Genomic DNA, 11,876 nt, shown 5'->3' with positions numbered 1-11,876 from the left:
TTGAAACATTACTCACCAATGTTATTTATTCTTTGAATTAGGTAAAAGAGTGGCCCATCACTTGTAAATTATTAATGACAAAATAAATGAGAGTATTCTCTGGGTCAAAAAATTTAAATATGAAAAGAATTAGAAAACACTTCCCAAATGTATATGAAATGTGGCCTGGGGACAGAAGAGCTTATGTAACAGAGTAAGTTGAGACAGGAAGAAATAGCAAATGGTCACTGACACGAACAGAATCTCTTTAGGAGGGTGAGTTTTGAGTGGAAAAACTATTTTCTAAAGTTATCTACCTAATAGAAATGCAGTTTATGCATATAAATTATGTTTTACAAATGAAATTACTGCACACAATATTTTTCCTCAAAAATGGCCACTGCAATACTCACATCCAATTCGACCTGCTCTTCTTACAACTTGGCCTTGACCTTCCTCGAGTTGCACTGTGGTCTCTGAATCCTTGCCTTTGACTCCAAGTAATCACCTTTACCAGCAGAGTGAAACAAAAGTGATTTCACAGGATCCCCTGGGGCAGGTCAGAGAAACACCAGGCTCTTAGCTTTGCTCACATGAATGTTGGCTCCTGGGACCAAAGCACCACCCTGTGACCAGCCAGCTTCCAGATGATGTCCAGCAAACAGTGTCACTCAATATGCATGAATTTCCTTCCAGTTAACCTCAGACTTCAAGCTAGTCCAACAGATCCTGCATGGAGGACAGAGTACCTGTCCTTGTTCAAATTACAGATTTGCAAACAATTTAAGTGGCTGTAACTGACCTAAGCCACCAAGTTTTGGGGTGCTTGCACAACAGTCTGGAGTAATAATATCAATTCAGCAGGAATAAATATTTGTGAACGTGTGATACTTTACATAATTTATTTTCTATTCCATAATGTGCTTAGTGTTTATTGGATATGTACAAGGAATCATTTGCCACTTGATCCATAAGCCTGCTGGCAACCCACTAAGATGTGTATGCACCACCCAGCATGGCTTAGAGTTTTACTGGTCTATAATACTTCCTGGTGTCATACATATTGACAAAAAACAAATTTGTCAAGCCAGACAAAATCATTAACCATATGGATCATTTTAGAGGAATTTATAAAATACAATTCAATGATAAAAAGTAAGACCTGCCATCACTGACCAAGCTAGAAAAGTGTGTAACACTAGCTCCAAAGGGAAACAAACATTTTTTGCTAACATAGATATCAAATATTCATATTGCTCACTAAAGTCAACTCTTCACAGAGGAATCATTTAGCTGTGTGTTTGAGGAATCTAGTTGATAAAAATCCAGAAATCTTATATTAATACCATTCAAATATAATTTAGGTTGATAAAGCTCAAATATGTGAACCATTATGACTTAATAATATTCATAAGGTAAGTCTCAGGTCCGTGAAAGTTAAAGTTTCCTTACCATAAAACTTCAAATTGAAGTTTTAAAGTATAGAATTTAACACAAAAAGAAAAATGGATATTTTAACACTGTGAACACGTAACATTTAATATTCACAGAACAATGAACGAAAGACAGGAATTCATCTACGAGTAAATCAAATTCAAAGGAGCTGCCAGCACCTTTCGGATTCTCCTGCCTTGGTATGGGTACTCTCCTAACTGATGATTTTACAGTTTAAGAATTCAGCAAAGACTGTCAGAAAGGAGGCAGCCTTCTTTAAAAATGATGGGCTTAGGCCCGGCGCTGTGGCCTAGCAGCTAAAGTCCTCGCCTTGAACGTGCCAGGATCCCATATGGACACTGGTTCTAATCCTGGCAACTCTGCTTCCCACCCAGCTCCCTGCTGGTGGCCTGGGAAAGCAGTCAAGGACGGCTCAAAGCTTCGGGACCCTGCACCCATGTGGGAGACCCAGAAGACCTCCTGGCTTCCGATTGGCGTAGCTCTGGCCATTGCGCTCACTTGGGGAGTGAATCATCGGACGGAAGATCTTCCTCTCTGTCTCTCCTCCTCTTTGTATATCTGACCTTCCAATAAAAATAAAATAAATGTTTTTAAAAAAATGACTGACTTAGTATTTAAAAGGAAAAATGCTGAGCATGAAATCTAAAATAATGCTACCTTCATTATTGCAATGCAGGCATCCAGATTCCGTCCTGAAGTAATACTGGTGCTTAATGCAAATAGATTCTGAAATCCAATCATTTGATCACAATTTTCACAACACAAAACCACATTTCCAGTGAGACCTGCCTCTAGTAGGGGAACCCTCAACGTCAGGACAGGAAAGTGAGAAAGTGTGTCACCCCAAGCTTCACATAAGGGAGGATGTTCAAGTCATTTCCAGAATTAGAGTTCTCCCCCTTGTGGTCAATTATTTAAATTTCCAGATGACCTGCTGCTGGGCTCATATAATACATACAGCGTGTAGATTTTAATACAGTCACCCTCCAAAATGCGATCAAAGCACTACTTCATTCTCCTTGGTCTGAATATTAAAAAATCTGAAACTTCAAGTAGCTCGCCAATAGTAAAAGCAAGTGCTGATAACACTAAACCTCCTTCCACTATATCAAGCTATAAATCACGATCTCTCTACCAATCAACTTTTAACAAATTAATAATTACAACTCACTCTGAGTATTTAAAATTTTTCATCTTCTTACAGTCTCGTTTTTTTTTCTGTAATTCCTAAGCAAAAGAAACATTTTTATTACCTGGCCCAATATTGAGTTGTTGCAAAAAGAATCTTGTCTACCATCTCTGGGTTTTCTTTTTTTTTTAAACTAAGTTCACTTTCATTTTGATTTTGTACTTTACTATCAATTACTAACAATGCTTAGAGTCTAGGATCATTAAATATATTGATTAGCATGTTTCTTTATAGATACAAAAGATTCTGTTACAGATTAACCAAGTGGATTTGATTTATTCCTAAGTATCTATGATGTTAGAATGGAAAAGGATCATGTTTAGCCAAATGGAATTTTTAGTTGAAAGGATCACCTGCTCTCCCCGCAGGAGGATGTACCAAGAAGGACAGAGCTGATGGGGGCAAGCAGTCCTCTCCCCTCCTTCTCCCTACCTATACGCACCTGTCGTGCGACCCGATCGGTGCCATGACTTCAGATCTAACTGAACAACTTCAACTTATGTATTAGCTTTTTCATTTATTATGTTACATTTTTCATTCATTTAACTGTGTAAGTCCTTAGTTCTCATAGCCATTACAACCTAAAGATACAATGATAAAAAAAAAAATATTGTCTTCATTTCCAATGAGAACATATTCTAGAATAAATCAACAAATAGAGAAGATTCCAGAAACGTTTATGCCCTCCAGGGAAAAGGTCATCCTGTTGCCAGTAACTAGAGGGTCCAGTTTATAGATGGTGGTCAGGGAAGCCTTCTTGTAAGAAGTGAGTAGTCCTCCAACTGAGACCGAATGAGAAGCCACACCATTTAATCAAGAGGGGACCTAGATCAGGGTGCTCTAGAGGAGAGCAGCAAGTGCACCGTGTCTGGAGTAGGAGCAGGTGGGGGTGCTTGAAGGACAGCAGGAACATCACGCTGCGTAGAGTCCTGGGAACAGTACAGGATGATGGGATAGTGCGGGCCAAGATGAGAGATGCAGGCTCCTGAGGCCATGCTCAGACAAGCAATTTTAATTACAAGCATTTTTTTCACTGCACCACCAGAACCCTCCTACACTCCAGCTCTCATATATTGTCTCTTCCATTCCCACTGGATCCCACCTCCCTCTGCTTCTCCATATACATATCATTTTCCACCACCACTACGTCTTCAGCCTACACCTTTACTAGTGTTCTTCGCTGCTGTAAGATGGACCAATCTAAAATAGCTAGTCTGATATCTGAAAATCATCCTAGATTCCCTGCTTCTTTTTTATTCTGGGATAGCCATGGGACCAAGGCCCATCTATTCTCGGTAAATAGACTCTCAATTATCTGGCCTTGTTCTATACTCTTCTTAGGGGCTTCCTCACTCCAGTCCCCTCTTCCTTGTCCCTCTTTTCCCAGTCTGTATGCTATCCCTATCCATACAAAGGCAGGACAGCATAAGATGTGAGAGAGCCACCACTGGTGAAATCAGGTTCTAGAACTTTCTAGAACTGGAACTTACTTTCTTTTTGCCCCTCACTTTCTTCATCTCCAAAGTGTGCCACAGTATCTATATTTTAAAATTGGCCCTGGGTATTACCCAAAATAAAGGTCCTTAAAATAACTGACTTATTTTAAAAACATAATTTGGTACCTGTGTTAAATGTAAACCTTTGGCTAATAAAAGGAGTACCAAAACACATTCATGTTTTGTAAAATTTGACTCTAGTCTTCTCAGGGATCTCTCACACTCAACTTTTCCCTTCCTCTTTTCTCTTCTTAATATGTACTACAATTGCTTTATGAAAATAAAAGTAATCTATAAAGACAGGTGTTTAGCACAGATGTCAATTAACAGAGTACCTGGGATCAAGTCCCAGTTCTGCTCTCAATTCCGGCTTCCTGCTAATGCACACCAGTAGGTACCAGGCAATGGCTCCATTAGAACCCAGGCAGGAGACCCAGCCCAGCTCCTACTGTGAGAGGCACATAGCAATGAAGCATCATTGGGAGCTCTCTGTCCATGTAATAAAAATAAACTATAGGCCTTGCAATATTTTAACTCTTTGAGTCTCCACCTTTTATGAAGGGGTACTTCTCAAGTGCACTGGTGTTCCCAACAAAATCAAAATAAAAAAAACAACAAAAACATTAACTAAAGTGAGATGAATGGCCTTTGTCACGCTTTGTTGTACTACTAACTCATTTTGCGCCCTTGAACAAAAAATTGAGTCCTTCTAGTGCCTCTGTTTATCAACACTGTAGAATCCCAAGAGCACCTTTAAAATGTCTCGGTAGACCTGAACTATTACAGGAAATTGTGTCTGATGGCAAAGGCTGTGCCATTTTAGACAGCCAGACAGATAAGGACACAATTGAGGTATCCTTAATATGTGTAAGCTGAATGTCTGAAGTCATGCCTAACCCACTCTGTCAGAGTATCTGTGCACAGTGGCAGCACTTTCCAAACACACACGCTTCCATACTAGCGGAGTCCATTCAGGGAGAAGATGGACACTAACCTGAAATTCCAAAATCTATGCATTTGATTATGACACCTAAACAGCAAGTTCGGGAATACTATGGGGTTCAAAGAAGCAGCAAAATAAGGTTGATGTGAAGTCATTGAAAATTTTAGGAAGGCCATAATGAGGTGAGTTTTCTAACTACGTGGAGAATGGCAAGGGACACCTTCATGCATATGGGTGCCTACGTAAGGCGTCATAAGTTCTCAGGCAGCAGATGAGGAAATCTTCAATTAGAATACTTACTATGGAAATGAACACATTTTAGAGATAATCAGGGGGTAAATAAAATACACATTGGTTTCGAGGGATTGGAAAATGACAAACATCCGGTTTCAAGTTTCTCCTATAGAAACATATGTAGTGTGCACAGATACACAAACACATAAAGAAATCAGGAATATAAACATATGTACACAAAATATAAAAGTATATATAAAAGTATCAGTAATGGAAATACCAAAATTTCTCTACAATAATACTAATAGAAGCTCTCTGATATAAATAAAGTCTCTAGGAAATAAGACTGAACACAGTAGTTTGAGAGGTGAAAATAAGTGAAAGCAAAAGCTTTCCAAGGATTATTGGGAGTCTCCGACCTCCCGCCACGTCTCCCCGTAACATGATATCTGCATTTCATGGAGCCGAAAATAAAGTTAACATCGTTTATTAAGTTTGTAACCAAATAAATAAAATCACTGTGAACACGAGTTCAAGAAATATTCTTTGATTGCTTCCTGTATGTACCATCATGCACTGGCGTCTGTGGAACACACAGTACATAAAAGGCTTCATGCATCCCTTCCTTCATTTACCAGTAAATTCTATATTGCATATGCGGTGAAAAATGAGGTGAAGCGTGTCCTTTGACACTAGATTGTATTAGCTTTCTCATTCCTTCTATCAGTTCATGCATTACAAAAATTAGTAGGAAATGAAAGGAACACCTTCCTTTGAGGAAGGGACTCGTCTCAATGTCCAGCGGTGGCTCATGGGGAAGGAGGCTGAGCACGCTGAAGGGTGGTGTGTAAGGGCGTTGTATTTTCCAAGACCCCACAATACACTGTGTACAGCTCCAGAGAAACAGAGTCCTGCCACAGGCATTTGTTCAGATAAGCGATGGCACCAATCACCGTAAGCAACTCAAGTATGCAGAAAGTAGGTTAAAAATTGGAGTGGTTTCTGATGTCAGAACTCAAATCTTGGATTACTCTATTGGCATTTCCATTGCCAAATTATTACTGTTGATTGCATATTAGGTAATACATTTATATACTCTATGGAGCAACCACACTGCTTTCGTAGATTTTGCTATAAAATCTGGCCTTTACCCAGGTCACTTATTTGCCCAGTCAGGGCATGCTAGCCAATTGTAAATCACAATCAAATCTCAATTTTCTACACAAATAACTACAAAAAGCAGTAACACCTAATCCAAGATCATGACAAATTCATGAGTCATTTATCTCTCTAATGTATATTCATTAAACTTGACTATAAGTACATCTTACATGGCACTTATAATAAAATTATAAATGACTTCAACTGAAATATCTCCAAGAGGCATGGGAAGATTTCCAACGTCTCTATTTCTGGTTCCTACTCTATCTTGCGGTATGTATCACCCTCTACATTGAGATAACTCTTTAGAATAAACAGCCTATGTTTAATAGGAATGACAACATAATCAAATACATGCTCCTGGAAGCATTTGCTTACGGTTACAACCATTCTCCATAGCTGTCCATCTCACTCCAGAAAACTTTCAATTCTCAGAAATTAAAAGAATCATATCATGAATCTAATCACCATCAACAACACCCAACAACTAACAGGACCTCTTTTACAAATTTGTTCTTTATTAACAAATGGGTTTATAAAATCTCGGAGTTATTATATGTTAATAGAGCCCACATACTGGAAATAAGGGAAACGCCAGTATCACCTACTCCACTTTACTACCAGAGGCCAGCAGACCTACCAAAAATCACAGCACTGAATCACAGGCAAGCAGGGGCTACACTGAGCCCACATATTTTTTTTTCCCCTTTCTCATTGTCAGGACTGCATTATGAATGCTTTGTTTTGTTTTTTTTTACAGAGTTATCCCCCAAATTCATTTGGACTAAATGTTACTAAAATCCAGCTAAGATATGAAAAAATTAAGTTTTCTTAAAGTGTGAGACAGTAGCCACATTCTGGTTTATTGGGTTTCATTTTCAAGGCTGAGAGAGTTGATTCTAAGAGACAATGAAAGGTCTTGCAGTGGCTAGTATTTTAACCAGGACATCATCGCTAAGTGTCCTCGGGACAGAGTACACTCAATACATTTCACAGAATGACTCTGTAATCTCTATAATCCTCTTAGAACATAAAAACGGGATGTAATTTATAGCTTGATATTTGCACAGTGGGCATTTTTGTGCAAGTAGCAAATATTTCTGTAACTGAAGAACTGTTGGGTTCTGACATAATATTAAGTTGAAATGAGTATGATATTTTACCCATGAGTCTTCTCACACATAAACACAGCCTCTTGGGTATTTCTTAGGAAGCTGTCCTCACCGAGGTCTGTTGCTAAGTGTGTTTCCTCGGGATTTGATTCCACGTCAGAGGAGCTGAGCCCACAGCCTCCAGGTGGGCACGCTCTGCTAATACGGAAGCACCATTTTCTGTCTGTGTCATTTCCTCCATCTTCCTACTAAAATTCACCAAACAATAATTGTACAAACACACACAATTAGTTAAAAATGACAATAAGGCAATGTCTTTTCCTATGTACTACAAACAAGGTACTCGGGTGAAAATGCCTCTCATTTGAGTTAGTAGAATAAAATGCTCATATAAATAAATTGCATATGCATATTTGGAATTATAAGCAGATACAGACACTTAAGTAGACACATACACATGCATATATAAATATGTATATATTTGTGTATACATAACGGTTTCAACAGCCTACAAAAGTGAATTGAAGTTCAGACAAGCAAATGGGACTATCTGGAATCTAACAAGTTTGAAAGTGCCGTTCAAAGGGTCAGGGTTACAGCACAGAAGATAAAGTGACAACATGCACTACTCACATGCCATATGGGCTCCCTGCTAATAGCCTGAGAGAAGCAGCAGCTAATGGCCTGGGAAAATAGGCTGGACCAAGTGCTTGGGTACCTGCCGCCCAAGAACAAGACCTGGATAAAGCTCCTTGCTCCTGACTTCACCCCCACCCAGGTCTAGCCCAGGCGGACATCTGGAGAGTGAACCAGCAGATACAAAATATTTCTGACTCTCCCTCTGACTTTCAAATAAATAAATCTTTTTGAAAACGTGGGATCATTTCTACTTAGTATTCCGCTCTCCCCTCTCCTCCCTGGTACCCTTCTGAGAGAAGGTGTCCTTGAGCCTTTCCTTGGGCACCTCTGCCCACAGCTCTGCACACCCATGCAGGGACAGAGCTGTCCTTTCTCTCCCAATCACTCTTTCCTCCCATCCTGCTCTGTTACAGAGAGAGGGAAACAGACAGAAAAAGACAAAGAGGGAAAGGCATGGAAAAGGAGGAATGAATGGTGAGCGCAGGGGGTGGATAGAAGAGTCGTTATGCACTAAGCCCATTGCTAAGATAAGGATTGTGATGCTCAGTCAGAAACAGAAACGAGATGCCTGTGAGCAGAGCGAAGACAAGGGACCCCTCAGCTCCTCACTCCATTCTGCAGCCAGAACTGAGGTCCAGAAACCTAGCCCTCCCTACAATCCATCACCTCAAGCAATCACTTCTTGCTTTGTGATCAAATAAGGCCTTGCACACCTTTTCGTCTCGAAGCAAATGCTTCTGCAGCCTGACACACCGAAAGACGCTTGTTCAAAACCCACTTCTCTGTGACCTGTCACCTCCACAAAGTTCCTTAACCTCTGCAAATTGCTGTCACCTGTAAATTGAATGAGCACCAAAACACTAAATGAGTTAAAATACCAGCAACACTATAACTGTTTTATGAATTACAGTTCGGAATACATACTGTGGGTTCCATAATGCAGCTAAGGCAGTCAGCCTGTGATTAGGGGATAAGATGGTCGAATTCTGAACTAGCAGTCCAGGGACTGCAGGACAATAAGCTAAGCTACCAATTCACAGTACTTACGCAACAAGGATCTAGAAGTCTGAAGATATTCTAGACTATGTCTTGGCAGAACAAGCCGTAGTGTATGACCTTAAGAGGGTTTTTACTTCCGTTCTATATTCCCCTATACATTATATTCCCCTAGAAGAATATAAATTCCCCTTTGGTAAATGCTTACATCCGAGTTGTATAACTGCCCCAAACACCTCCCAGTATGAATTATGGCTATTCTATCTATATTTTCCCAAAATAGTGTGAACATTAGAATATACTATCTCTACTGTAATTAAATGGCTTAATACATTTATGCAGAAATTTGTATTGCTATCTCCAGCAACTCAAATATAAAGATAAAAATGGACTTACAACAGCTTTATGGGCTTTTGTTTTCCTTATATTTTTATAACAAGAAATTGGCAGCTTAATTATATTTGCTTATCACATATCAATACCATTATATTTACTTATGACATAGCAATACCATTCATTATATTTACTTATGACATATCAATAGAATTGGCTCTTGTAACCAGAATTATATAAACAGATTTTCATTCATATCAACAAACAGAATTAGTATTTGACAAGAAAAAGTATGAAAAGGGAAGGGAAGGAGAATATGCATTTTATATCTTTCTATTTAGACAGTTTGGGATTTCTCAATCTAAAATAGGATTTATGTTTTATGTGAGAAACTGTTAAAGTGCTTCCCCTTTGTGTTACGCATTCTTAATTTTTTGGAGTTCTAAAAACTTTTTATAGGTGTTGTGTACTATCTAATAGCAAGGGACTGTACCATCAATTTCGAATGAAGAAAGTCTGAAAATTAGTTGCATCAATACATTGAGATATCTACAACACAGTGTAGATAGCACTGTTTCTGTTTCTTCAGAGTTTTGTATTTCCACTTGGGAACAACTTTTACCGTAGCTTCATTTCCACCTTTGACCCACTGTGATTCGGGAATGAACGAATGGCTAAACTGACCATTTCAATGAGGGATTTATCAGGCTGCAGGTCCTCTACAGGGCCTCTTGCTCACATTTCCTGGTTAAAGAAGACACAGATCCTATTCTCAGGGAACACGAGGAAAGGGGATAGCTTTGAGAAGCCACAAACAAAATGTGATGAGATGTGGAAGTTGTGTTGGAGCAGAGGCTTCACGCCTGAGCCGTGCAATGTCACGACCCAGAACTCAAGCCCAGCTTCCCGCCCTGGATAACGTGAAATGTAAACATGTTTCATCTTTTCTGCAAAACAGAAGCTGCTGTGGCAGGTATGCTCAACGCAGCCATGACAATCCTGACCAGCAGGCTAGGGAGAGTTCCACTTGCTGCAGTGTATCTTGCATAGAATAAGTGTTCCTGTTCCTATGACTGTGGTCTGGGCATAACAAAAGGTATTTGATCCCCACAGAAGTTTCAAAATGGGCATCCATAATATGGAAAAAGAGAGGGCACAGGTGAGCCTTCTAATTCCGTGGCCTCTGGCCTCAGTATGTCAAGAGAATACTGGTAAATCCATATAGGTTCCGTAATTCAGTAAAAGTAACGTGCACCACAAATCCATGAGCTGCTGGCTTAAGATGCATATCCCAAACCCCACTCCAGACTTCGTGATTCAGTCATTCTCATCTGGGCACAACTAAAAAAAAAAAAAATCAGCAACTACCCTCCACTTACACAACAACCAACCTAGATTAGCTTTACAAACAGTTTAGCTTGATTTTATTTAAAGCTATATCACCATATTTGAGACAAAATTCAACAGTTTGATTTTCTAGCATTATATTCTAGAATCAGGAAACAGTGACACAAATACAAAAGTTCCATTCTGATTGCATTTAAATCAGCAAGATGTCCTCTCTCTCTCTCTAACTAGTCACTCCACCTCTTAGAAACTGAACTAGAGGCACGTGATCCACAAGATCATAAAAGGTCTTTTTTTCACACAGTAACCTATTTAATCTGCATTTTCCATGCTAGACAGTCAGTGCTACTGGAGCAAACCTCATGGACACCTCACACTCATCAGTGGCTCACCAGTTAACACAATGCCAGACATCATGAAATGCCTCCATTTCATGTGAAGAAATAGGAATAGTTGGAGGGGACAAGTCCTAAGAAAACTGAGGACTTTAGCACTAGACTTTTAGATGAAAGACCATGTCCCCAACCAAGAAGAAAGTACATTTGGCAGTAGATTTATTTGTGGAGATCGTGTGTCTGGTAGAGTAATAAGCAATGATTAACCACAGATGTCAATGAAGCTAAGATTCTGGGGCCACATAAGAACCACTCTCTCCCAGGGCCGTGACCTGACTGATTCTTAGAGCCCATGAGCGCTAGTGCACAGGTCAAAAGTGATGTGGCAAATGTGATTACAACTATGGACATCAGAATGGGAGGAATAGACTGCGTGATTCAGGCTGGCCCAATTAACCACACAAGCTCTTTAAAGCCAAGTTTTCCCCAGCTGCCAAGAAATGCAGAGCTGGCATAAGAAACTTGATAGCATTGGAAAAAAAAAAAAAACAGACACATAGCTGTGAGCCAAGCAATGCTGGTGAGAAAAAGAAAGAAATGAACTCTTCCTTAAAATCTTTAGAGAAAAAGGCATCTGCTTACACTTTGACAGTAGCC

At 39.5% G+C, this 11,876-nt stretch overlaps 1 protein-coding gene across 1 annotated transcript in view; it reads right to left on the bottom strand.

Annotated features, from left to right (window-relative positions):
* The window catches only part of ZNF804B (zinc finger protein 804B), a 310,699-nt gene that overhangs the window by 283,576 nt on the left and 15,247 nt on the right, over positions 1–11,876 (bottom strand). The window lies entirely within an intron of this gene.

The sequence above is a fragment of the Ochotona curzoniae genome, unplaced genomic scaffold (genome assembly GCF_017591425.1).
Source record: "Ochotona curzoniae isolate NIBS_2020 unplaced genomic scaffold, NIBS_Ocur_1.0 scaffold_3835, whole genome shotgun sequence".
In the NCBI taxonomy this organism is placed as follows: domain Eukaryota; kingdom Metazoa; phylum Chordata; class Mammalia; order Lagomorpha; family Ochotonidae; genus Ochotona; species Ochotona curzoniae.
This window is presented reverse-complemented; position numbering and strand designations above follow the sequence as displayed.